A 24,489-nucleotide genomic window follows, 5' to 3' on the forward strand; every position below is an offset into this window, starting at 1 on the left:
TGACTGCAGGTTATTTGGTTATTCTTGAAGGGAAAATCTTGCTTTGCAGAAAAATCCACCTCAGTTCCCTTTTCCCATCTAGAAGTTGCAGCAACAGAGCACCAAGTTTGCCCTTTGATTCTTCTCAGGGAGAAATAGAGGTCATTTCCAGAGAAAGCTGGAGGGGACAGAAAATAGCAATCTTACAGAGAAGGAAAAGAAGTCAAATCAATTATTTTAATTCAGAGTATTTCAAAGGAATGCCAATTTTTAGTGATAGGCTTCCTTAGACTCATTATCTCTGAGCTTAAAAATGTGTATGTGTATACACACATATATGTGTGTATATACACACACATACACATATTTGTATATGTACACATACATACACATACATACACACATACACACATGCATATACATGTACATGTACATACACATACACATACACATACACATATACATATACATATACATATACATATACATATACATATACATATACATATACATATACATATACATATACATATACATATACATATACATATACATATACATATACATACACATAACCATTCAGGGATCCTATACTAGGGCAGTCTCAATGTAGCTTCATTTGTCCTTTTTTTCTTTCCAAGATGCAGAATGCCTAGAGCTAAGGCAGGCTAACAGTGGGAATATTGGATACAAGATTTGCATGGATATTTGGAGGTGGAGAGAAGGAAAAAAAAGAGGACAGTTTTGAAAATGTTAAAGTATGAACTCTTGTCAGTTTCCCATTGAAGAAAGACAGGTAAATGTTTGAGCTGCAGAATCTTTGTGGCCTGAAATGACAACACTGAGAGCACAAAGAGATTTCACTTTGCCAGAAGGAAAGGAGATAACTGAGAGACCTTAGCATGAGCAAACAGGGTCTTTTGGACTTGAAGTTGTCACTCCTATTCTGAGTTTAAGCTATGCCTCACTATATCCTATGCCACATCTGGGAGCAAGGACCTTTATGCCTAATGCTCCAGAATTTCCTGTCTTCCTTCTTTTCCCATTAAAGGTCCTATTTTCCTATGATGGCTAGCTTAATGAGTCATTAAGGCAAAGACAATGATCTCTCTCTCCCTTCTGTGAACACTTTCTCTCTTTCCTATGCAGCCTTTCTTATTATCATCACTTTTCAGAATCATCATCACTCTTCATAGCTCAGATCAGGGCCACCTCTTCCCAAAGACTTTTCCTGATGCTGTTGCTTCTTGGTCTTCCCTCTGTCCTCACTTTTCCTTTTTTTATACTTACCTGTGTCCAAGTTGTAACATCCAAAGAGAATGATCCTGGAGAGCAGAATGATCCCATTCTTTGGTAACTTTAACATCTACCATGGAGTCTTGCACAGAGCAGATAATTCATGTAATGTTTGCATTGAATTTAATTTTTTTTTTTAGTGAGGCAATTGGGGTTAAGTGACTTGCCCAGGGTCACACAGCTAGTAAGTGTTAAGTGTCTGAGGCCGGATTTGAACTCAGGTACTCCTGACTCCAGGGCCAGTGCTCTATCCACTATGCCACCTAGCTGCCCCCATTGAATTTAATTTTGAGAACTTGGATGCCATATTCTGGAGTAGAACAGCAACAAAATATCAGTATTTTATGCAGACCCAACATGGCATTGCAGACAATTTTTATAGGTTAAAAATGTATTACATATATTTAAGATATATGTAAATTTAAGATATGTAAATGTAATATATAATGTATAAATGAAATATAGGAAAATATAATACATGTTTAATTCCTGAAATATATATTTATCTTATATGTGTGTTTGTATACATATAAACATGCATACATACACATATGCATATATATGTATACATACATGTATGTATGTGTATGGAAGGGACAAGTATGAGATACTGACGGGAATGGAATTGACATGGCAAGAAAAAAGAGGCTTCCCCTTCAATGTATACTTTCTTGAATATTTTTAATACCACAGAGTTATCGTATCAGATTTGCCATATCAGTTCCATAGGAAAAAACAGTTTTAAACTACCTTTAGGGGGCATCTAGATGGCACAGTGGATAAAGCACCAGCCCTGGATTCAGGAGGACCTGAGTTCAAATCTGGCCTCAGACAATTGACCCTTATTAGCTGTGTGACCCTGGGCAACTCACTCAACCCTCATTGCCCTGCCACGCCCCCCAAAAGACCTACCTTTAAATTAAAGTAAAAAAACCCCATAATTTCTTGCATCACTTCCTCCAAACCAACCTCCTTACCCCACCCCCACCCCCTACCCCAAAAGATAGAAAGACAGTTTTTCCCTTTTGTTTACTTGTCAAATTCTGGTTCTTATTTCAGACTCTTTTTCATGGAAGGACTATTTTACTTTGGTAATTTCAACATCTAAGTTAATAAATTTAATCAAACAGGTGTAGCCTCATTGAATGATCTCATCTTTACTTCTGGAACTGTTTAAGTGAAACCCTCATATTTTCCTTAGTTCCCTAGACACATTCTAGTGTATCAGGGATTTGAGAACTAGCTGGCATTCTGGGATTTGTAGTTCAGAAGAACAAGTGTTCCTTCTCAGCCTTGTGAAAAAAAATTGTCTATTGTGGTCTTTGAGCCAGTAAACAGATTTGAGTCCCATCTGCAAGAATGAGCACAATGTATTGTCAGGTTGCTTCAGGCATCTAGTAATAACAATCTTCAACCGAAGATGCTGGAGGCAATTGTTTTCTCAATGATTGGGGAAAGTTCTAAAAGGTCTACCTTTTCCTTAGCTTCCCATTTCTACGCCTGTTCAGTTACATGTACTGTTATATGCTCTTTTTATTTCTTTATCTAAGCTATGTCCTGACTTTGTTTCCTATATAAAAATACCTGGAATCAATCATGAAGTCTTGCAATGTATGTATAGACCTTGCTAAGAAAGGGAAGTGGAGGAAATTCCTAGAGGTTAGCTGGAAATACACAAACTTAAATTAGTGCCAAGAGCCAAACCCATATCAAAATGTTAGGCATTTTCTTAATGGGGGTTCTAAACTTTTATGATTTTATGAATAATTTTTCAAATGATATAAAGTCCATAAACTAGTAGAGAAAGAGATTATGTAGATCCAAGGACCATTATTTTGACCACAGTCTTAAAGTGAAGTAATTGTTATAACAGGATGTTGCTGATTGAATTTCCAGCCTCCAGTGTGACAGAGGAAGAAAGAAGAAAGGAAAGAGTGATATCAAAGAGGTCGTACCTTAAACTCTCCACCCTACCTCAAATGGGATGGCCTAGGAAGATTGAACTCTGCCCCTTTACAAAAATTAGGAGGTATAAAGGACCAAGATTCAGATTTTCAAAGCTACCCCCTTTCAGTGATACCTATCAGTGTTATAGCACCTTTTTGTGCATAAAGGGAAATTTAAAAAAATAACCCTCATATTTCTGAGAGTTTCTAGTGTCCTGTGATGTCTTAGTATTTCACCTTCCCTTTTCCTACCATTTTTTCTTGACTAGATATGTCAAAGTACAACTTTCAAACTGGATTTCCCATCAATAATTCAATACTTAAACTACATTTCCTTTAGGAAGTCTATCCTTATCAAGTTTGATTGGGACTTTCCTTTTACTGTGATAGAATAGATCCCAAAGGATAGTGAATGAGAACTGGGATGGACCAATGGAGCAGGGGGATTAGAATACAAGGTACAATGTATATGTACCTAAGAATTCTATTGTAAAATTCATAAAGAGCAACACAATTCTTGCATTAAAATGTTTTATATGTATTTATTTTATATTACTTTTGATATAACGGAATATATAGAATATACATTCCCCTCTATAAAATACAAGCTTTTTGAAAGCAGAAAGTTTTTCATTTTTGTCTTTATAACCTCAGAGTTTAGCACACTGCTTAATACATAAAAAGTACTTAATAAATGTTCAGTGAATTTATTTGAATTGAAGGAATAACTTAAAATCATTGCTAGTGGGTGATGTTCACATGCCCTTCTATTATCAAGGAAGTGATTAATAGGAAAAAGTTAAAATAAGGAATAAATTATGGATCTCAATGGAATTTTAAAAAAATTAGATGTGATAGCTGGATAGAAGACAATGAAATAAGGGGAACACATATCTTACATGCATCAATTATAAACAAAATTTATAATGTCTTTACTTTCCAAGAAATTCTAGCTAAATATAGAAAGGTAAAGATTTTGTACACTACATTTATGACCCACAATTTGATAATATTAGAAGTAAAATTATCTAATAATTAAAAGATGTAGGTACCTTTACGTGGAAACAAAAATAATTGACATTTAAAGATTTGGTTCAAATGCCTCATTTCATTGTTTACTTCCTATTTAACTTTAAACGAGTTGTTGAATCTTCCTGAACCTCAGTTTCTTCATTTATAAAATGAGAAGACTGGATTAAATTACCTCTTAGACCTATTCCAACTATAGATCTATGAGCTCAAAAAAGAGGAAGTTAAAAAAACAATAGTAGTTTACATTAAAGGTGACTATACATATTCTACACATCAAAACCTGTGGAATGTAGTCAAAGCAATGTTAATAGGCTTATTTATAGTTTTATGCAGTTGTAATAAGAAACAGAAAAATAATGAATTTTGCACTTAAGTAACCCAAACCACAAATAAAACAAAAACCAAAAGAAAAAAGTGAGATTTGATGACTTATGTAAGAGATCAATACAATTGAGAATAAGAAAACAAATGGATACTACAGATAAACCCAAAATAAGTTTCTTTTAAAAATGAACAAAACAAAATTTAGAAAAAAAGAAAGGCATATTTCAACCCAAAGAAGAAAAAACTCATGACAACAAAAGAATTTTTAAAAAATTATCAGAGTACTATATATATATATATATGTATATATATGGATAGATATGTATATATATATACATAGTTATATATGAATCAATCTGATAATCTAAAAGAAATGTACGTGTATCTATGAAAATCTGAGTTGTCATGTACACTGTTTCAAAATGGCCAAGATAGAGAAAAATGTCAGTTACCATTAGTCAAATATGATTTTGATCCCTATGTTAAACAAAGAGAAAAGGGGCAACTACGTGGTGCGGTGGATAAAGTACCAGCCCTGGATTCAGAAAAACCTGAGTTCAAATCTGGTCTCAGACACTTGACACTTCCTAGCTGTTTGACCCTGGGCAAGTCACTTAACCCTCATTGCCCTGCCCCCCCCCAAAAAAAAAACAAAGAGAAAGAAAAAAAAAGCTATAAACACCTACTATCTCTCTATCTCTCTATCTATCCATCTAATTTACCTATCTAGCTGTTTGTCTATATCTTTCTACCTATACACATATATTGAAAAGTATTGAATTAACTCAAAAATGCTAAGTAAAATTTTTGCTAATAGAATATAGCAATACATTAGAAAATCATCATAACATAACCAGGTAAGATTCAAAACTGGAGAACCATGACAACTTTTCTGTAGGAAAATGTGTAATATGATTATGTGAACAACAGAAAAATGAGATTATATGATCAAAATAATATCTACAGAGAAAAGCCATTGATAAAAATAGAAATTCATTCTGGTCAAATGTATTAAATACTTAGTAATAGATGGATCTTTCCTTCACATACTAAAAACATATAAAACAAAGATACCTCCACTCTACTTCAGATGTCATGATTGCATGCTTAAAAAATAGTCACCAAATTTACCCTTAATGGAGGTAATAAATGACCTTCATTTATGAAGACACTTCAATGCCTAGAGGTATCATGGAAGTCACTTTGGGCTTTATGCCAAAGCTATAACCTCTGGTAAAGTCTATCATGATGGAAGAATTTCCATATGGTCTTAACAAGAACCGTTTCCATTCTATGTACTAACTTGGATAATTATAAATAGGTTAATCACCAATAGACATTATTTAGGTTGTATATGTACAATCATGTTAAAAATATTTTAATATTAGGCATGTTGTAAAAGAAGAATCAGAACAAAAGGGAAAACCACAAGAGAGAAAGAACCAAAAAAAAAACCCCAAACAAAAAAACAAATAATGTGAAAATAGTATATTTCAATCTACATTCATGCTTCATAGTTCTTTTTCTGGATGTGGAGAGCATTTTCCATTATGAGTCTTTTGGATTTGTCTTGGATAATTGTATTGCTGAGAAGAGCTAAATCTATCAAAGCTGATCATTGCACAATGTTGTTGTCACTGTGTATAATGTTCTGGTTCTGCTCACTTCACTCAGCATCAGTTCATGAAAGTCTTTCTAAATTTTTCTGAAACCTGTCTGCTCTGTTCATCATTTCTCATAGCACAATTGTATACCATTACCTTCATATACCATAACTTGTTCAGCTATTTTTCCAATTGATGATCATCCCCTCAATTTAAAGTTCTTTAGAAAGATCTAATACACACACATACACATATATGTATATATGTGTATATGTATATGTGTATATATATGTGTGTGTATATATATATATATATATATATATACACAGGGCAATGAGGGTTAAATGCCTAGGGTCACACAGCTAGTAAGAGTCAAGTGTCTGAGGCCTGATTTGAACTCAGGTTCTCCTGAATCCAGGGACAGCGCTTTATCCACTGTGCCACCAGCTGCCCCCTATAAATATTTTTGTACATGTGGGTTCTTTCCCCATTTTTATGATCTCTTTGGGATACAGACCTAGTAGTGGTATTGCTGTGTTGATGGGTATACACAGTTTTAATGACTTTTGGTCGTAGTTCCAAATTGATCTCCAGAATGGTTGGATCAATTCACAACTCCACCAACAATGCATTAGTGTTCAAATTTTTCCGCATCTTCTCCAACATTTATCATTTTCTTTTTTTTTTTTCATATTAGACAACCTGATAGGTGTGAAGTGGTACTTCAGAGTAGTTTTAATTTGCATTTCTCTAATCAATAGTGATTCAGAACATTTTTTTCATGTCACTATAGTTTGCTTTAATTTCTTCATATCATTTGACCATTTCTCAACTAGACACCAATAGACTTATAAATCAGTTATTAATACTTTGGCCAGGGGCAGCTAGGTGGCGCAGTGGATAGAGCACCAGCCCTGGAGTCGGAAGTACCTGAGTTCAAATTTGGCCTCAGACACTTAACACTTAGTAGCTGTGTGACCCTGGGCAAGTAACTTAACCCCAATTGCCTCACTAAAAAAAAAAAAAAACATACTTTGGCCAGATATATTAAGCAGACATTGTAGATAAGCAATGAGATAAGTCCAGAATTGAAAAACAAAATTTACAGGAATAGTATAGTTCCTAGAATGACCTCTAGATTGAATATGAACAACAACAAAATCATCTCTTTAACACCATTATTCTCTTGTAGATGGCATATGACTGTATGTTATGATCACTAGTTTCCAAAGCATTAAAATTGAGTCACTGAAAGTACAATGGAGAAGTAGATGGGGGGGGGGGAGGGAATAGAGGAGGAAGAGAAGTTGGAACACAAATTTTTTAAAAAATTGATGTTAAAATTTATTCTTAGATATATTTTGGAAAATAAAATTCTATTCAATTAAAAAAACAAAAATTAAAAAAACAAATACAGCAATAAAAAAACAAAAATTTAAAAAAGAAAGTACAATGGAGAAGTAGATGGTGGCTATCAGTAAAAGGTAACATTGCTAAAGAAGAAATGGACAAAAGAGTAGTGACATAGGGGATTTAATTGTACAAACATCTGGGTGGAAAAAAGATAGGTTGTTGCCAAGGGAAAGGCAATGTTCTATTTGTATGTAGTATTTCAATATAGAGGAATGTAGAGGAAGGTCTCCAGTACAAGGATGATCCTAAAAGAAATAAATCCCAGAATAATTTAGAGTCCATCAAATGCCAAGAAAAATAGCAAAAATTATTTAATAGAAAAAAATTATAACAAGTTACAAATGAAAAACAACTATTAAAAACTGTTCTTCATTTGTAATAGGGACAACTATGTTGTCATCTATATGTTAATAATTGGAAAATAGACTATCATGGCATTATGAAAATAATAAATGTAAAGGATACATGGAAACATGGAAAGATCTATATTAAGTGATATAAAGTAATGTCAGCAAAGTGGTATATCTGTTTAGTAACATTTTATGGTGATGTAGTAGCCTCCCAGTAAGGAGATTTCTTTTCACATTGAAAATTTACTCCTCCTTCTCTTCTGCCTCCTCCTTCTTCTACTACTATACTACTAGTACTAGTACCACGAGCTAACACTTGCCATATGCCAGACACTGATAAACTCTTTACAACTATTATCTTATTTGATCCTCACAACAACCCTGAGAGGTTTTTTTGTTGTTCAGTTGTTTTGTTCTTTTCCAACTCTTAATGGCTCCATTAGGGGTTTTCTATGCAAAGATACTGGAGTGGTTTGTCACTTTCTTCTCTAACTCATTTTACAGTTGAGGAAACTGAGGAAAACAGATGGTAAGAGACTTGTCCAGGGTCACACAACTAATGTGGAATTTGGATTCAGATCTTCCTGATTTCAGGTCCAGAGTGACACCTAGCTGCCAGATGACAACTGTACAATTTAAAATCTTGAGCTTTAGTGGTTAAGTGGTTTGTTTAAGGTTCATACAGCCTTAATGGACAAAGCATAGATATGTATGTGTGTTTATGATTCTATATGCATGCATAATATATTATACATAATATACTAGGACAAAGATATTTGAACTTCAGATTTAGTGCAAGGCACACAAGAAATGGTTTTACTTTGTTAAATGGTAAAAGTTTTATGTGAAATTTCATGCATTATTGTATATATTTATTTAATTTGATAATGGTTATTAAGCTTATAAATTAAAATTGTTTTAGAAATTTGAATGATCCTTCAAGACTCAGTTCAACTCCCAATTTTTCCTTGAAAATGTTCCTGTACCTCACAATGAGAATTTTCATCTCAATATATTCAATTACTCCCTGTTGCCTATAATATAAAAATATAAATTCCCCTGGTTAGGTTTTTTACTTCTTCACAAGTTGGCCCCAGTCTCTTTCTGGCCACATTATACATCACTCGTCGTCTTACACTCTTTGTTCCCTCCACCCTCCTGCCCAGCTCTTCTTTAGTCTCCCTGTCTTTATACTCACTGTCCTACATAACTTTGAATAGACTCCTTACCTCCATGCCAATGAATCACTTTTTGTTGATCATTCAACTCAATAAGAACTAAATTCATACCATTTATGATCTTTCTATCCTAGTTACCTCCCTCTCTTCCTTGCATTTAACTGACATATACATTTTGCAATATGTATATGTGTATATAAATACACATAATACATATGCAAGTCCTATTCATTCTGATAAAAATGTAATAAGTACCTATTATGTGCCAGGCAATGTGCTAAGTTATGATGTTACAATTAATATGTATATATCATATTTTCAAATATTTATATACATATGTACATATAATTCATATAAATATCATGTACAGACAGCTTTTGCTTTATGCAAATTCATGTAAATTCAATTTATCTTTAAAATTCTGAAAGAAATCTACATTAAAAATATCTATATTAATATCTATATTAACTTTAGCACATGTACTGATTTCTCTCTCTCTCTCTCTCCCCCTCTCTCTCTGCCTCTCTCCCACTTTTTCTCTTTCTCTCTGTCTCTCTGCCTCTCTCTACTCTTAAACCTTGGCTTGGCACTCTGTGGTCTCCCAACCCCCACCAAAGGAAAAAAAAACACCTCCAAATAAAAGTCCAGCTCTGTATGTCTGTCTTCCATTAGTCGGGGCTTGGATACCCTGTCCATAGCCCCTATATATCCTTGAACTGTGTGTTGCCCAGTACCTCCACAGGTACTTGACCCCACTTCATACTGCCCTCCTTTTCTCCCTTACCCACATCTAGTGGCAAGTAAAAAAAATTGCTTTAAATAGATGTCTGTGTAGTGATCCACTTACACAAAGCTATATCTATGTCTATGTCTATGCCTATGTCTATGCCTATGTCTATGCCTATGTCTATGTCTATGTCTATGTCTATGTCTATGTCTATGTCTATGTCTATGTCTATGTCTATGTCTATGTCTATATATCTATGTCTATGTCTATGTCTATATATCTATGTCTATGTCTATGTCTATGTCTATGTCTATGTCTATGTCTATGTCTATGTCTATCTGTCTGTACATCCTCTCCCTCATTAGATTGTAAGCTTCTTATTTTGTCTTTATATATTTGTATGCCCAGGGTCTAGATGAATACTTGGCAAATAGTAAGAACTTACTAGATGCTTGTTAATTGTATGATACATAAGTGTATATATGTATGGGTTGATTGATTAATTGAAGCTCCTAAACTGCTTACTGTCTAAGATTCTTACTGGAAACATAAAATATTTTGCCTTGATGGAGGAGGGAAAGGGATTGAATGTTCCAAAGAAAACTCTGTCTCAACTAAAGAAATGTGTAGTCCCAAAGGGGTGTGGCAAATCACCAAATTTCTTCTTCCTTCTGAACACTTCACTCTTCCCCACACGGTCTCCCTGAAAAATCAGTCTTTGTATACTCATGTTCTCTTTCTTTCTCATCTGCAATCTAGCAAACATTTACCAAGTGCTTAGGACTACTATGTACTCTGTGAATGAAGCTGTCCCTTTGCCCTTGAGGAACACCCACTCTACAAGAGGGACCCAACTAGGACACAGGTAAATACAAAATAATACCAAGTAATTTCAAGAAGGAGAGAGCTTTAATGTATTGGGGTAGGAAAAATCAGGAAAGACATCATGGACAATGTATCATCTGTGTTGTTTTGCAGAATTCTAGGGATTGATCAAAGTGTACACTCCAGAGAGGAAGAATGGTTGTCTGTGCAAAAACAGAGAGGTGGGAGTATTGTTCTGATTAATATTAGAATATAAATATAGTAATCAAAATGAACAATGCGAACTCTCTCAAAGCAACTTGCATCTCACCTCTCAAATACAGATTTCATCCTTACTTAATCTCAGAACAGCTACTAAAAGCTTTCTTCTTAACTTTGTATAAAAGTGAAAACCCTGTTAATTCTATGATTGACAATGAAATCCCATTTGTAAATGGATTCTATGGCTCAGTATGTATAAAACCCCCAGATTATTGCATAATGGTCAGGTTTTGTCTCAGATCAGTGTTAAGGATGACCTTTACATTATATTCACAGTCGCACCAGTGATGTCATACAGTCTATCTACTAGGCTACCCAAATAATGCCCAGAGAAAGAATAGTTATACCTAGCTATGTCCTCCTACTGTGCATTAGAATGGACAGCATTAAAGTATAATCTACAAACAGATCCTTCATGAATGGAAAAGAGACTGATTGACTGGGACAGTATAAATTCTCCCCCATTAAAATATGTCCTATATTGAGTGAACAGAAAAGGAATAAAATGTCTGTGATGTGTATTTCTATCACTCTTATAAAGCATTTCAATTTGCAAAAGTTTAAGACATTTCTGATCAAGAAAAAAGAATGTGCTTATATTTAATTACTTCTGATTAAATGTACGTTCTTGGTAAATTTGTTTAAATTGATTCTCCCACAGTGAGCCAAAATTTAAAAAGGATGCTAAAAGGCAACTTGATTTAATGTGATTTATTGTTATTATTGTTATCATCATCATCATTACTGTTACTCATGCTAATATTTGCATTAAAGGAGAAGAATCCATGCATGTGTTTAAATGTTCTCTAACATTCACCTTCTGATAGGTCGGTGGCCTGAGGCTGAGTAATGAGGCTTTTCAGTTTGCTTGACCATGGGTGGAGACTGTTACTGCCAGGTCATTGGGCTCCAACCAGCCATGTATTGTACTGGTTTCACTGGACAAGGAGACGAAAATGGGCAGGCGTGGCATAAAATAAGACATTGAGAGACGTTTTTGTAGCTTGTAGGTAGAAGTCAGCCAAATGCTTTCAGATAGAATTTGATTTTTTTTTAATCTTCACCTTTGTAGAAGTTAGATTTCCTATGCTTCTATATTCCTGAATGTTTTTTATTTGTTTTTAATTTATAACCAACAATTTTCCCAAGACGTACATAGGAAAACATTTCTGATGAGTGGTAGGAGAGTTAACAGGAATATACAAGGCTCCATCCTTGAATAAAAATGTCTTTGAGTCATTAGATTGCCCCCTGTAAGTTTGATTTGGCTTGGAAATGCAGCAATGATAAATAAGAATGTGCATTTTCCTGTATGGAACATGTTAATCTACCCCCTGTACTTTACTAAAATGATGAAGAGATGTTTTCCTCCTCCTCCCTCTTTAATGTTTTGGGGAGGTGTAAATAGCTCTACTTTGTTTCCCTGTTGAACAAGATCATTCAGCACCCAGCTTAATTATGGTTTGTTTGGCTAAGCTTCTGGGTAAATGTCAAGTTTTCCCAAATGGGCCTACAAGGCAAAAGGGGGTCTGCTCTTAGGCGTTTTCATAATAACTGAGCCTTGTACATAGTTTAAATGGCAGTCAAGGGAAAACACTGCCTGTCATAAAAGCACCTTATAAATGACTGCCATAGTTCAGTGGGCTGATATTTAGAAAATACACTCAAGGATTTGCTAGTGCTTTTGCTGCTGCTATAAGGTCTTTCATAAGAGTGAATTTTTTCTAGAATGGGTGCCCCAAAACAGAAATTAGAGCGAGAATGAAGAAACTAGGGTTTACTTATTTTATAATTTTTAAATACTCTGATTACAATATTTAGGGTATTTTAGAGTAGTTGGAGAGGGATGCTGATGCTGCTAATTAAAAGAATCTTGGGTCTGCTAAATTTTTCTGTCCTTGCTTTCCCAGGAGAGCAAAGCTACCTCTTTCTTACTCCATCATGGTAATAAAACCTACCCCCTAAAAGGAGGATGAAAGGGAGAAAGCGCATTACTATTGATTGCTGGTTTGGAGATAAAATGTCTATAAAGGAAATAGTGGTGATGCACTATCCAAGGAAGAACCCTTTAGCTGCAGTAACTATAATTTAAGAGAATAAAGAAAAGAATCAGGAATCACTACACACAGCTCTCCCACCCCTGATTGTTGCAAGGTACTAATAATAAAAAGGCTTGTTTAATCTTTGTGGGAATGATAACTTGAATCCCTGAGTTTTGAGGAGGGATATCATACCAAACTCTCCAGAGAGCAGGAAATCTTAGGTAGCAAAGAAGTTTAGAAGTGGGACTAGATAATTCTTGTTCAGAGACTCATTGGACTGACATGGCAATTTTGTATTAGGGCATAAAGGGGTGGAAATGGGAAAGGAGAATGGACTTGTAAACTTGGGAATACAGATCCACATCTAGAAGGGACCTTAATTGTTATCTAGTGTATTCCCCACCCCGCTCCCAGTTTTACAGATAAGGCAAATGAAGCCCAGAGTGGTTAAGCAACTTGCCCAAAGGGAATAAGTGGCAGTGAGTATGCAGACTTAAATCCTATAATCTGTTCAAATTTAGTAACACAGGCACCAAATTCAGTACTGAATCTCATTGGCTTGCATTTACTAGAGGCTCCTGAACTTTTTGACAAGAAGGAACCACGTGGGACAGTGGGCAATAAGCTAAAAGTTGGAGTCACAACTGTTGTTGTTCAGTTATGTCTGGCTCTTCATGACCCATAGAATTCCAGTGTTGTCCATTGGGTTTTCATGGCAAAGATACTAGAGTGGTTTGCCATTTCCTTCCCAGTGGATTAAGGAAAACAGAGTTTAAATGACTTGCCTAGGGTAACACAGCTATTTAGTGTCTGAGGCCAGATTTGTTCCCAGGTCTTCCTGACTTCAGGCTTCATGCTCTATCCACTGAGCCATCTAGCTGCCTATAGAATCACAGGACTTGAGTTCAAATGCTAACTCTGCTATTACTGACTAAACTACTTAGTCTCTCTGAAATTCAGTTTTCTTATCTGTAAAGTGAGTGTTTTCTCCCTTTTACCCTCCTTTTAGAGGGTAGGTTTTATTACCAACATAGAGTAGGAAAAAGTTATCTTTGCTCTCTTGGAAAAGCAAGGACAGGAAAATTCTGTGGGTCAGCATCCCTCCCCAAACACTCAAAAGAACTAGGCATCATAATCAGAGTATTTTTAAAAAATATACATAAAATAAGCAAACCCTAGTTTCTTCATTCCCACTCTAATTTGTATTTAAGCATGATTATTCTAGGAAAAGTTCAGTCTTATGAAGGACTCTAGGTCAGCAACAAAAACACTAGCATATCCTTAAGTGTATTTTCTAAATATCAGCTGTTTGAGCTATGGTAATCATTTATATAGTGATTTTATGACAGGCAGTGTTTTCTCTTGACTGCCATTTAAACTATACACAAGGCTCCCTTATTATGGAAAGGACTATGAGCAGCCCCCCTTGTGACCTTGCGAGTCCATTTGGGAAAACTTGACTTTTACAGGTCTAGATATATGATCCTAGGGAATCTCAAGTAATTTCTCAATATCATAGTACTTTTATACTGTCCTCTTTTAAAAAATCAATGTAAACACATTTAAAAGTGATTTTAAAACATTTTAAAGTATTTTCAAAGACCCCTGTGGCCCTCCCTCTGCTTGGTTGGCCCCTCCCAGAACCTCTTTTTTTTTACTGAAAGTGCCCAGGCTAGCCATGTCTTCATTCTTCTCAAGGCTTTGTTCCTGACAGTGCTTCCTCCATCATTCTGGGAGGAAAGAGTGCTTTTCCCTCCTCAACCCAGTTCTTTTATGTATTTTTGTAAGTTCCTTGAGGTCAATGACTTCCTTTCTGCTTGTATTTACATTTCTAGAGATTAGTCAATACCCAACACATAGAAAGGACTTATTAAATGCTTGCTGATGACTTGAAAACAGATTTCTACACTATCGTTCCTCCTATCAGAAGTCTTTCCCAAACGTAGGACTATTCCTAGAGAAATTGGTGTCCTCACTGCCCCAGGCTGTTCCAAGCCAGAGACAGAAGAGATCGTTTTTAACCCCCCCTCCCCCCACACACACACCTTTAGGATGGTGATGGCTGCACATGCCTCACAATGTGAATAGCTTCTGTTACACGTCTTGGTGGCAAAAAAAGTCATGAGAAATTGATTATCGCTGATCAGGCAGGGAGGCTGAGCAAGCTACTAAGTAGGCACTCAAATCTTTCGCACAGTATGCATTCATTAGCATTTGCCCTCATCCCCCCTCATACACAGAAAGAAATTAGGATAATACCCAATCACCCTGGCAAGGAATATTTTATTTTATTTTATTTTTGGAGATGTTCTCAACAGCTAATGAACAGCACCATTAATTTGCATTGGACCAGATTGCCATTTTGTCCCCTGGAAAGCTATCTTCAAGTGTCTTTTGCAGAGTCCCTTTCATACTGTTTGCGAGAGAAGTGAAAAACCTATCTTGTTTTTCATTTCATACAACACCTGGAAAGTCTACCCAGATTTCCGCCATGCAGTTTGCCAGTATCATTATAACTAGCCAGTGTGTGTGTATGTATGTGTGTGTATACATAGGGGAACTGTGTAGAGAGTATGGGTGGCAGGTGATTTTATAGCTCCTTAAAGGCTAGATTAATTACATTTTTATTACAGTTAAAGGCAGAATTAATCTTCTAAAAGCCCATATCTTTTTTTAATAAATAAAAGTATTTTATTATTTTCCAGTTACATATAAGGATAGTTTTCAATATTTGTTTTCATAGGATTTTTAGTTCCAAATTATTCTCTCCCACCCTTCCCTCCCTCCTCCCCAAGACAGAAAACAATCTGATATAGGTTATATATGTGCAATCACATTAAACATATTTCTGCATTAGTCATCTTGTGCAAGAAGAATCAGATCACAAGGGAAACACCTCAAAAAAGAAGGAAAATAACAGCCCCAAAGTAGAAACATTATGGTTCAATCTGCATTCATAATACATAGTTCTTTTTTTCTGGATGTTAAGAACATTTTCTATCATGAGTTCTTTGAAATTGTTTTGGATCATTGCACTGCTGAGAAGAACCAAGTCTATCACCATTATTTATCACACAGTGATGCTGTTACTGTGTACAAGGCTCTCCTGGTTCTGCACTTCTCAGTCAGCATCAGTTCATGTAAGTCCTTCCAGGATTCTCCAAACTCCTTCTGCTCATTGTTTCTTACAGCACAATAGTATTCCATCACGATCACATACCGCAACTTGTTTAGCCATTCCTCAATTGATGGGCATTCCCTCAATTTCCAATTCTTTGCCACCACAAAGAGAGTTGCTATAAATATTTTTTTTACATGTGGGTCCTTTTCCCTCTTCTAATGATCTCTTTGGAATACAGACATAGCAGTATGAACAGGGTACGAACAGTCCCATAGCCCTTTGGGCATTGTTCCAAATTGCTCTCCAGAATGGTTGGATCAGTTCACAGGTATACCAACAATGCATTAGCGTTCCAATTTTTTCACAGCTTCTCTAACTTTTATTATTTTCCTTTTTTGTCATATTAGCCAATCTGATAGGTGTGAGGTGGTACCTCAGAGTTCTTTTAATTTATATTTCTCTAATCAGTAGTGATTTAAAGTATTTTTTCATGTGGCAATAGATAGCTTTGATTTCTTCATTGGAAAACTTCCTGTTCATATCCTTTGACCATTTCTCATTTGGGGAATCACTTACATTCTTATAAACTTGATTTAGTTCCTTATATATTTTAGAAATGAAGCCTTTATCAGAAATACTGACTGTAAAAATTGTTTCCCAGATTTCTGTCTATTTTTTTTTGTGGGGCAATGAGGGTTAAGTGACTTGCCCAGGGTCACACAGCTAGTAAATGTCAAGTGTCTGAGACCAGATTTGAACTCAGGTCCTCCTGAATCCAGGGCTGGTGCTTTATCCACTGCGCCAGCTAGCTACACCCCCCTCTAATTTTGGCTGCATTGCTTCTGTTTGTACAAAACCTTTTTAATTTAATGTAACCAAAGTCTTGCATCTTGCATTTCATAATATTCTCTATCTCTTATTTGGAAATAGTTTTTCTCTCCATAGGTCTGAGAGGTAAACTACTCCATCCCCTCCTAATTTATCTATGGTATCTCTGTCTTAATCTTGAACCCATTTTGACCTTATTTTTGTATAAGGTGTAAGATGTTGGTCTATGCCTAGTTTCTCCCATGATATCTTCCAGTTATCCCAGCAGTTTTTGTCAAATACTGAGTTCCTATCCCAGAAGCTGGAGGCTTTGGGTTTATCAAATAGTGGATTACTATAGTCACTTACTACTGTGTCTCCTGTGCCTAATCTATTCCATTGATCCACCATTATATTTCTTAGCCAGTACAAAATAATTTTGATGATTGCCACTTTCGACTATAGCTTAAAATTTGCTATGGCTAGGCCACCTTTCCTGTGCATTTTTTCCATTAGTTCCCTTGATATTCTTGACTTTTTGTTCTTCCAGATGAATTCCCTTATTATTTTTTCTAACTCTATAAAATAATTTTTAGGTAGTCTGATTGGTATGACACTGAATAGGTAAAATAATTTAGGTAGAATTGTCATTTTTATTATGTTATCTCAGCCTACCCATGAGCAATTGATATTTTTCCAATTATATAGTTCTGATTTTATTTGTGTGAAAAGTGTTTTGTAATTGTGTTCATAGAGTTCTTGGGTTTGTCTTGGCAGGTAGACTCCCAAGTATTTTACATTGTTTACCATTACTTTAAATGGAATTTCTCTTTCTATCTCTTGTTGCTGGGCTTTGTTGGTCATGCTGATGATTTATGTGGATTTAGTTTATATTAAAAGCCCATATCTTAAAAGGGAGAGTTTTACTTATGTTTATATCATTGATTTAGAACTGTAAGGCAGTTTGAAAGTCATCTAGTCTAAACCTCCTGGTAGGAAACTGAAGTCCACAAGATGAAGTGACTTACCTATGGTCACAAAGATATTAAGTAAGTCAGAATTTGAACTCAAGTCCACTGATTTAAAATTCAGTGCTTTTTTACTGAGCCATGTTGTAATACTATCTTCTCTCTACAAGGAGTTATTAACTTGGACATTTTGATCAACCTTTTTCCCCTTCTTCCATTCTTTCTCTTTTCCTTCTATTCCTTCCTTTATTTCTCCTTTCCTTGCTTCCTTTTTTTCTTGCTTCCTTCCTTCCATCTTTCCTTCCTTCCTTCTTTTGTTTTCTTCTTCCTTGCTTTCCCCCCTACATCTACATATAAGATCAGTCTATTAGTCAAAGCTTCTAACATTTATTCAGTGCCTACTCTGTTCTAGTCCCCGTGCTAAGCACTAGGAATACATAGAAAGGGGAAAAAAAATTCCCTGCTTTCACAGTCTAATGGTGGAAAAACATGCAGACAGCTAAGTATAAACAAACAAATAAAAATCCTCTATAGGATTATTTGGAGATAATCAATAGAGGGAAAACACTAAAATTAAGGAAGATCAGGAAAGGCTTCCTGTAGAAAGTGGGATTTTTGCAGGACCCTGAAAGAAAAAAATGCTTCCAGAATGAAGAGCACTTTCCAGGGGTGAGAAGGGATGAGAATCAGGGGATAAGAAGAAGAATCTCCAGTCTTCCAAATTTTAATTCAGGGATCCTACCTTTTATGGTTTCTGGAGCCTTGGGGACAGGTTAGTAAGTCTTTGGTAGTGTGACAGTAGAACACTTTATATCAATTATTTATTAATAACAAATATATCACTGTGAGGTTAACAATCATCTTTTCTCACTATTTAAATATAAGCTTTACTATTACCATTTAACAGTTGGAGGAAATGGGGCTAAAAGAAGTTAAGAGAACCATCAATGATCATGCAGCTAATAAGCATTGGGTTGGAATTTTAAACCCAGATTTGACTCCTGGTCCAATCCAGCCCAGCTCTCTTTGAACCAACTGAACTGGTCTGCTTGCTCTTCTCACAAGACAATTTTCTGGCTCCTTGTGTTTGCACAGGCTCTCTCCTTCCTATAATATACTTCCTCCTCACCTGTGTTTCTTACACTCATTGGCTTTCTTTAAGTGTCTGCTTATGCCAACTGCTATAGAAAACTTCCTTAGTCACTAATTCATTCTCTCTCTCTCTCTCTCTCTCTGTCAGTCATGTACATATTTGTAACTCACTGGCCCCTCTTCCACAGCCACCTGGCAACCTATTTCCATGCCTTGGGACATCACTCTCCTGATTGGTGAATTTTCTCCCAGAACATGATGATTTCAAGAAAACCTTAGCCATGTTTCATTTTAGCCTCTCCTCACTAGTGACTTCTTTCATAATCTTTTCACCAACTGCTGGCTGCCAACTCTGTCTGTGTCACCTGCTAGGTACTCTTTCCTCCCTCTACCCCCCACAAATTATAATCAAAACAAGTCTTCTACTATTCCTAGAGGGGGTGAATCAATCTACCCACAATCCTTGCAACTTTCTGAACTGGAGTGTAGTTCTCTGGCTAACTCTCCTATATGTGTGTTGTGACTCTCATTAGAATGTTTGTTCCTGGAGAGCAAGGACCAGATTAACCACTTCCCACACTCATACCTAACATATTTTCTTGTCATAGTCAATCAAAATAGATTCTTACAATGAAGATGAAGATATTCAGATTATAGAAACAAAGATCTAGAGAAGAAAGGGACCTTCAAATACAGTACTGACTGACCTATCAAAGGTCATTTTAGGATGATAGCTTTCTTTGTAGCTGATTTTGTTTGAACTGAAAAAGACACCTGCTCCTCCTTAAATAAGCTAATGTTAAAGTTGTTTTTGACATTTTCCCATTAGTAGTCTGTTCTATCAGATGGCCTACCTATGATTGTCAGTTAAAAACAGAATTTATTTACTAGATAATATAACATAAGTAGTAGGCTTCCACCAGTCACAGATGACCATGGATCAGCGCCTTGAAGAGCCACAGGCCACAGTGTGGCTGTGCAGTCGGATACAGGAGCCACAGCTCCTACCGCAACGAGGACATCAGAAAACTGTGCCCTCTGTTGCCCTTCAGTTACTGCGTCTCATTCGTTTTTCTTCCTCCTGAGTTTGAAGGCCCATCTCAGCTGCACGCAAGCTGCTCCTGAGTATTGAACTCCATCGGGTGTGGTCCTTGACCATCTTCTCCCAGCTGCTGATGTCTATTCCCAGAGCTCTCAAGTCTTGCTTGCATACATCTCTGTAGTGAAGCTGAAGGTGTCCAGCAGGTCTTTGGCCCGAGGCTAAGTCACCATAGAGTAGATCTTTAGGAATGTACCCATCTTGCATGCGGTGCAAATGACTGAGCCAGGACAGCCATCTGTTTCAGGAGCGTGTAGATGCTCAGAAGTTGCACAGGTTGGAGCACTTCTGTGTTGGTGATCCTATCTGACCAAGATATGCCAAGGATGTGCCAAAGGTACATCAGAATCAAGTGACAAATTGTCACTGACGATAGAGCCAAGATACGAGAATTGGCTTATGACATCCAACTGGTAGCTACCGATGTATATCAATGGAGGCGACATAGCACTCTGACACATGACTTTCGTCTTTTTAAGATTTATGGTTAGGCCAGAGTCTGTGCAAGCTTGGACACTCCAGCTACTCCTCATGGGGTAGATACAACATGGGATGCGGCAGTTACCAGTTATAAGTTATAACACAAGTACTTATTGGAAAAGCACCTTAGAGGTAACAACTTGCTCAAAACAACTGAGTTACAAAATGTAGCTTAAAGCAAAATGTAGTCGGTTATGCGAAGTGACAAAACTTATTCCTATTTTCTTATTTAAGAAAATAAAAAATATTCTCACTACATGTTCCCTCTCCTATGAGATAGAGGGCACTTATTTTCTCATTTCACAGAACAGGAAACTGAGGTCTGAGAACTGATAGAGTCTTCCATATGTTAACAATCACAACAGAAATACGAATTAGACAACACTTCTTGAAGCATGCAATCAAAAATTATTTGTCAACAAGGTCATCATTGACGTTCAAGTATCCACGAGTAAAGGAAATCCTTAGAGTAGCAGAAGCAGAAGGAAGCTTAGTGATTAGAATACACATTCTCATTTTGCTAGGAAGAAAATTAGACACTTGGCTAATGCTACATAGGAAACATCGGAGATAAGACTTAAACCGAGATCTCTGTTCTCCCAAGGGAGTGTTCTTTCTACTACCATCCTGATATTTTCTAGTCTGTAAGTAACGGATTATCCCTACCTACTTATAGTCAGCTTCCCTGACATCATATTTGGCATCACATCGTATCTCTCAGGGTATTCCTACAAAGATTTTCCTAGGCCAGGAATACTTAACCTTGATGTCTGTCATGGACCTCTTTGACAGTCTGGCAAAACCTGTATGGATCCCTTCTCAAAATAATGTTTTATTTCCTACATTCATAATTGAAAGAAATGATAAATTTTAGTTAGAGGTTAGTAAAATAAAGATACAACCTCCCCAATTAAGTCCACAGCCCCTAGAAAGCTATTCAGAGATCCCTTGGAAGTTCATGGACCCCAGGTTAAGAAATTGTATTCTAAAATCACTTAGAGGCAGGGGTGTGCTGGTAAATATTAAATGACCTGCTCATTTAATGTAAAAATGTACTCACAATATGTTTTTTAAATTTTTAAATTTTTTTGTGGGGCAATGAGGGTTAAGTGACTTGCCCAGGGTCACACTTCTAGTGTCAAGTGTCTGAGGCCAGACTTGAACTCAGGTCCTCCTGAATCCAGGGCCAGTGCTTTATCCACTATGCCACCTAGCTGCCCCCCACAATATGATTTTACATTTAATCTTCATAATTAACATTTCCCCCTCACTTTCTTAAGTCTAGACAATAAACAAGCAATAAATCAAGCCTTGATATGCCAATTTACGAGGTGTAAAAGCTCACACTGAAAGTTTAACACAGGGCTCCAGGACATACCTGCTTAGAATCCTCACCATTTTCTGGCCTCTTCTCACTATATATCAGGATAATGGACAATGACCTTCTTACATGCAGTTAATTAGTAAAAATTGTTTAGTGAAAAGTGTACTCTACTAGATTTTATTTAGCCTGTTTTGCTTTTTTCCCTTTTATATGACCCTAGTTGGCTCTGTGACCTTGTTCCTATTGCCTAATTACTCTGGGCTTTAGTTTCCCTGTCTATAAAATGAGGAAGATTGGAAAGAAAGATTTTGAAGGTCCAGGCTTAATTTTCCATAATTCTAGATGCAGACAAGACTGCATCGCTGAGCCTTTTCCTTGGGCTAATTACTACTTAAATAGGCTGTTGTTTTTTTTTTCCCCCCTGAGGTAGTGACAGCATTTTTTTACTTTCACTACAGAGAATGCTAATTTCTATCATCAGTTGTTTACTAGAATCATAGATGTTACTTATTTATGTGTATGTGTGTAGTAGAATCATTGGCTCTTAGGCTTTAAGAGATGGTAAGGACTTCCTTGGTCTTCTTGGTCAATTCCATCACTTTATAGTAGAGGTATCCCGGATCATACTGGTGTGAAGGTATAGTTGTGGGACTTAAACCCAGTTCCTCCAGTTGGGAATCCAGTGTTCTTCTCATTACAGTAGACTTGGTGCTATATTAAGTACACAACTGGGAAGAAAGGGGGATAAATATTAATAAAACACTTGCTATGGGCCAGGCACTATGCTAAGTACTTTTTACAAACATTATCACGTTTGATCCTCACAACAACCCTGTGAGGTAGGCGATGTTATTATCCCTATTTTATATTCAGGTAAAATGAGCCAAACAAGTGACTTTCCTAGGGTCACACAGCTAGGAAGTGTCAGAGGCTAGATTTGAGCTCAGCCCTCTATTCACTGCACCACTTAGTTGTTCAAGATAACATTTAAAATTTATGAACAACCACAACAAAATCTCAACCCATTTTTTTAGTGTCCACAAGTCTTGATAATTCAGATTGGTTTGATATTAATTTTGCCTTACCCTTTTTTTTAATCAATAGTACAGTAAGTGTCAACCCAGTGATACTAAAGTGATACCACACAGTATTAGGTCTTGTGCTGTGCAACAGAAGAGTTGAACATTCTACTTCCTACTCCCAGGGAAGCTAGCACATAAGGCCCGTGTATAAACCAAACAGGCCATTGTAAGTTTAAAAAAGAGCTGCTGCACTCAATTTTCTCCTGAGGAATTTGTGTGAATTTCATCCAAATTGAAAAGGCAAACTTATTTTCCCCTATTTTTCTCTTTCTGGTGAATACCTTCTGCTTAGAGAAAAAAAAAATGTTAAGTGTTTACTTGGAAGGAAGTACATCTTTCCCACAGGTGGTATCTCCCATATGCATGTGCTGTAACAGACTTTAGAGAGTAAGAAAGAAAAGAATGAATCAAAGGGAAGCATGAGTGATGAAATTCACAACACCTGCTCTTTCCTGAGATAATAGCATCAGTGCAGCATTCTGAGCAATCATGGAGTTGGATCTAATGGGCTATGTTGTAAGACCCTAACATGGAATCCTGCCACTTCTTAATCTCACTTACTTGCTGCCTCCATTTTCTCATTTGTAATGACCATTAGAGGAATCTTAGATCACAGAGGCAATGAATTTGATTCCAGCATTACTGTTGAGTTGTTGGCTAAAATAAAACTAATTACAAAAAAAAAAAAAGAATTGCTAACATTCTCTTACTAAGCTTAAACTTTTGTAAATGTTTTCTCCTTTTTCATACAAAAAATGTAAGATTACTTATTGATTCTCCCTTTGACAAAATAATCAAGAAAAATATGTTCTCTTAAGGATGAAATATTTCAAGCCAAATATAATTAATTTGTAACTGTTTGATCTCTATCTCTCTGTCTCTGTCTCTCCACTGTGGAAATTTATTTTGATTTGGGGACCCTACCTTTAGGCTGAGATTAGAAAGCCTTAGGCCCTCAGGGTCTCTCCCCCTCCTCCTCAGCTTCAGTTGAGCGAAAAAGCCCGTGAGCTATACAAGACGCCAGGTCAGACAGCTGGGGGGAAAAAAAGCCCCCAGCTCCCTCCGACCTGAGCGGAGCTATCTGAAGGATCCCGGATGGCCTGTGCTGAGGCATGAGGCTCAGAGCACCCCCCCCCCAAACCAGCTGCAGCTCTGGCTGGCGGATTAGCTTGGTCTGTGGGGGCGAAGGAAGCCCTGAGATTTGAGTGGAGAGAAGAAAAGTTATATATAGTCCTGGGAGTTAAGACAGCAAAAAAGAAGAAAAAGGAGACTCGAGGACGGACTAGGAGGGAGCTGATGACTGGACGGGAGCTCGTACAAGGACTGAGGAGAGGTCGGCTGAGAAAAGGAGAGACTGGGCTGACAAGGTTACAGGCCTTAATACAAACCAGGGAAAGTGTAACGTGCCCTGAGGCGGGAGGCAGCTAAGGCCCTTATTGTATTCAAGAAGTTCGAATCCAGCAGGTGGGAAAGAGACCACAGGAAAGCAGTCAGGTTGTACATTTTATTTCCCTATATTCTTAATTTTCAACAGTATCT

This window comes from Dromiciops gliroides, chromosome 3 (assembly GCF_019393635.1).
Source record: "Dromiciops gliroides isolate mDroGli1 chromosome 3, mDroGli1.pri, whole genome shotgun sequence".
Classification (NCBI taxonomy): Eukaryota; Metazoa; Chordata; class Mammalia; order Microbiotheria; family Microbiotheriidae; genus Dromiciops; species Dromiciops gliroides.